At 37.8% G+C, this 5,055-nt stretch overlaps 1 pseudogene; it reads left to right on the top strand.

Moving 5' to 3' along the window:
• Positions 1 to 3,368: 3,368 nt before the first annotated feature.
• Positions 3,369 to 4,230, top strand: LOC119538778 (annotated as a pseudogene).
• The last annotated feature ends 825 nt before the right edge of the window (positions 4,231 to 5,055 follow it).

Raw genomic sequence — 5,055 nt, 5'->3', positions numbered from 1 at the left:
TTTGTTCTCCTGGTGACTCTGATCCTGTTGGGGGCGTGGCTGACTGAAGCCAGAATCTGAATTCCAGCCCCTGGGGTCTGAGTTCCCAGAAGGAGGACTGCCAGTTGAGCTGGACCTCCCTCCACTCTCCCAATCTTCAGAACTCCAGTTGTCTCTCAGGGGCACTATTCCCTTCTCCCCTCTCCTCTTTGGGGCCTCTCCAGGTAGATTCCTTGGTCAGCCTGAGTTGCCAATTAAAGACAGGGGTGGAGGCCTTCAGTAGTGAATACAGAACTCAAAGACACTGTGGGTACTCTGTCTCCCCCCAAGCCCAGCCTAGTCCCTCAACCTGGGCTTTCCGATAGAAAATAACCACATGTATTACTTTTAGATTAAAAAAACAAAATAGAAAAGAAAAACAAGAAAAAGAAAAAAAGGAAAAGAAAAGAGTCTCTTTTAAAAGTCTTTCCCAGCCTGGAAGTTTTGTCAGTGTCAGAATAGAGCATTTAAAGATATGCTTTGGGCTATTGTCTGATAATTGTTCTCCAACAGCTTCAGCTCCACCCCTGCCAGGGGCTATTGAAATGCAAAAAGATAAGGGATCAGTGAGAAGCCAGAAGGGACAAAATATAGGGGAAAAAAATGGCTTTTTTGGAGTCTCGGAATGGGTGCCCGCTTTTACGTGTCCCCACTTCTCAGAGCCCAGCCCTTCTTTAGCACCCCAGCTCCCAAAATTAGTTAATTAATTTGTTAATTAATTCTGCAGTTGAGGCTGGGTTGAGCCTCCCTTCTTGCCCTCAGCAGATTGCTGTTTTTTGGTTCCCTCCCCCCCCTTTCAGGGAGCCGGCAGCAAGACAGTCTGTGAGGTCTGGGTGGGGAGGGGTGCCAGACCCCTGGTCCGGGGAACTTAAAATGTTCGCTGTGATCTCAGCTTTTCCTCCAATTCCAAACTTGCATCCAGTGTGACTGGTTACTGGAGACCCGGAAAACACTGTTTCATATAGTTCTTGGGTAATTGCCTGCTGCTCTTGTTGCTGGTCCCCGCTGAAAGGTCTTCCTGAGTTCCTGGGGCTCCAGGCCACCTGAGGCTCTTCAGGTGGCTCGCGCTCCCTGACTCAGATCGCACTCCCTTTATCCAGGGTATGGGTGGATGACTAGAAGAATGGGGACAAAAACTAAAAGCAAAATAAGGTGGGATGGGGGGATGATTTGGTTATGCTTTTTTACTTTTATTTATTATTCTTATTCTGATTCTAGTGTAAGGAAAATGTTCAAAAATAGATTGGGGTGATGAATGCACAACTATATGATGGTACTGTGAACAGTTGATTGTACAGCATGGATGATTGTATGGTATGTGACTATATCTCAATAAAACTGAATTTTTTAAAAAAATCAGTCCTGTTCCCTTCATGACATTGATCAATTTGTTTCATTCATGGAGAAAAATACAGAACCAGAAGTCTAATCAATCTCATGTTTTCATAAGACAGAAGCATGAAGGCTGAGGCTTTAGAGACAAGTCCTTTAAACAATATTTTCTTATTAGTGCTATGTGAAGTTTATTATTAATAATTTAACCAAGATTTCTAAGTGAGCAAGTGATACCACTTTCTTATTAAATTTATTTGTTCAAGGTTTATTTTAATATTAATAATTGGGGGCTCATATTACAAGGACTAATATATGTAATATATGTAAATATGTGTAGATATGTGTAAATTCAAGTCCATGTGGGCCACATAATACTTAATTCAAGAAAAAATTTAAATCAGACCAAAACCCACATTTTAATTTTCATACTGTAACAGAGAGATGCATGCACCTACAAACACACCAGGCATACATAAACACAAACACATATAAGAAACAGAACCCTATATATATAGAAAATGCTTATTGTTCCTCTTCCTATTTTCATTTTTAATGGAAAAGGCAATTTAAAAACTGTGCTTGTTTGAGTGTCTTACGTCCCCCAAAATGCCATTATCTTTGATGTAATCTTGTGTGGGCAGACATATCAGTGTTGATTAGATGTAATTCTTTGAGTGTTTCCATGAGATGTGACCCATTCAAATGTGGGTGATGACCTTGACAGGATAATTTTCATGGAGGTGTGATCCCACCCATTTAGGGTGGGTCTGAGTTAGTTCACTGGAGCACTATATAAGCTCAGACAGAAGGAGTGAGCTTGCTACACCGAAGAGGGACACTTTTGAAGAATGCATAGGAGATTAGAAAAGAGGAGCTGCTGATGAGAGACAGTTTGAAGATGGCTGTTGAAAGAAGGCTCTTGCTCTGGAGAAGCTAAAGGAGGACAAACACCCCCAGAGCAACTAAGAGTGACATTTTTGAGGAACTGCAGCCTAGAGAGGAATGTCCTGGGAGAAAACCATGTTGAAACAAGAACTTGGAGCACATGCCAGCCACATACCTTCCCTGCTAACAGAGGTTTTTCAGACCCCATTGACCATTCTCCAGTGAACGTAGCCTTTGTTGATGGATACTTTATGGCCTTAAGACTGTAACTGTGTAACCAAATAAACCCCTTTTTATAAAAGCCAATCCATCTCTGCTGTTTTGCATTCCAGCAGCATTAGCAAACCAGAACAAAACCCAAAGAGATGAAAATGTCTGTGTGCTAAATTCTGTTGTTCCCACTTCCTAATAGAACTTCTGTTGGTGTATTAAGAGACTTCATCAAGTCAATCTACAATTGGGTTATCAATGCTATGGAAAAGAAGTGATGAAATATGATAGTAAAGTTCAATAAAACATGTCTCATGTTTTAGTAAATACTATGACACCATAGACCCAAAACAGTAACATAATTTTATTTACTAATTTACTTGTAATATCATCATCCACTCATCTTTGCTGAGCATATTCATGTTTCTTGAAGACTGCAAAAAGGTGACCACTTTTTTGTTCATCTGGGTATTTATTTTCAAACAATGAGAGGTTTAGTATGGTATTTTATGGCCACATCTATATAACTGTGCTGTTTCCTTCATCAGTTTTTAATACAGGATGAGTTTTAGTTCAGAAAATGGTACTGCCTGTGACAACGCAATAGGGGCTAAGACATCGCATAGCTCATGAATGGCATGTAGATTTAGAATCACAGTTTCTCAACTTCCTATCTTTTATTTAGTCATTTATTTATTTATTTATTTATTTATTTATTTATTTATTTATTTTTCAATCAGAGAACAATGCCTCTTTAAAAGTGATGCTTGTCTGAGTATTCTCTGAGGGTAAAGGAGAAAATTTATACATCAGATCACTTTCTGCTTTACAGATAGTAGTTTGTAGATGTCCAGTTTTACAAGCATATATACTATTTTCTTGATCAATTTTGCAACTGTTTAGAACAAGAACAAAGAAGAATGGATGGGGGAAATTGCTTCTCCTTGATTGAATTCCTTTTCTTCGGAATAACTACTCACCATGAAATCAAAGGAACTCTATTCACCAAAATTGTAGTTGTTTATCTCTTTAATATTCTGGCAAATCTGAGAATCATAATTTTAATTAAAACGGATTCCCAGATTCACAAACCTATGTATTGTTCCTCAGCTATGACTCCTTCTGTGACCTCTGCTATTACACAGCAATTGGGTCCAAGATGCTGATGAATCTGTTTGTAAGAACAAATCATTTCCCTTTTTCAGTTGTGCTCTGCAATTCTTCATATTCTGTATCTTTGCAGATTCTGAATGTCTGCTGCTGGCAGTGATGGGCTTTAATAGGTACAAGTTCACTGGTAACCCCTTGCTCTGTACAGTCAACATGTCCAGAAGGGTTTCTTCAATGCTCATGACTGGGGTTTACCTGGTGGGAAGAGTGGATGCTTTGGCACATATGACACTAACATTATGCTTAAATTTCTGAGGGTCAAACAAGATTTACCATTTCTTCTATGATTTACCTCCTCTTTACTTCCTTTCTTGTTCTGATAGAATGAACCTGTACTTTTGGTATTTTGGTGCTTTTGGCTTGATTGAACTGAATACTATTTCAGGAGTCCTTGGGCCTTATTGTTATATCATTCTCTTAATTTTAAAGATCCACTGTGCTAAGGGGAGGTACAAAGCTTTCTCCACCTGCACCTCCCACTTAAGTGTTGTTGCAATTTTTCAGGGAACTATGGTTTTCTTGTATTTCTGGCCCAGTTTTTCCAACTCACTAGATGAAGACAAAATTACTTTGTTGCTTTATGCACTTGTGATTCCCATGTTCAACCCATGATTTAAAGCCTACAGAAGAAGCCTGTGAATGAGACTTTGGAAAGATTGAAATATAAAAGGTGGTTTTAAATATATATATATATATATATATATATAATTTACACACACATTTATATATATGTATATAAACACACAAACACATGCATACAGTTTTGTTCCTCAAATCACATGGTATAGTACAAAGTTTTCTCAAATACTTTAATACAGCTATATTTACTAACCTCTAACAATATCATTATTTTATCCTTTCCTCCATTTTCACACATCATTATGTGTCTTCTATTAGATAAGCTACTGTCTTTTTATATAACTTTCCAGTCTCCTTATTTTGCCAAATTTCATTTGTTCAATCAGTCTTTTGTGCACTAATGGAATTTTACCAAGGGTTATTGAGTGTTTGCTGCATTCCTGTTGTACTTCTAAGTGCTTTGTCTTTTATGGTGAGTCCAGTAGTTTCTATAATAACAAGTCACATAATCTACTGGAAACTAGTCATACAAATAATTCCCAATGACCACAAATCATTAAAATTATTTTAACAATATCAAGTATTGATGATGAGGTGGTGCAACTAACAGTCTCACATATTGGTAGTTGATATGGGAATTGGTGTCCCACTTTGGAAAACTATACAGAAGACTCTATTATAGCTGGATATACACATACTTTATGACCACAAAATTTCATTCCCAGTTTTATAATTAAGAGGAGTGAATGTGTCCACACAAAATGTTCACAGAAATGTTCAAAATGTTCACAGTAGCTTTATTTGCAATAGCACAAAATGGAAAATAACTCAAATTTCTGTCAACACATAAAATCAGTG

The sequence above is a fragment of the Choloepus didactylus genome, chromosome 6, assembly GCF_015220235.1.
Source record: "Choloepus didactylus isolate mChoDid1 chromosome 6, mChoDid1.pri, whole genome shotgun sequence".
Lineage (NCBI taxonomy): Eukaryota > Metazoa > Chordata > Mammalia > Pilosa > Megalonychidae > Choloepus > Choloepus didactylus.
Note: the sequence above shows the minus strand (reverse complement) of the source record. Positions and strands in the feature narration are given on the sequence as shown.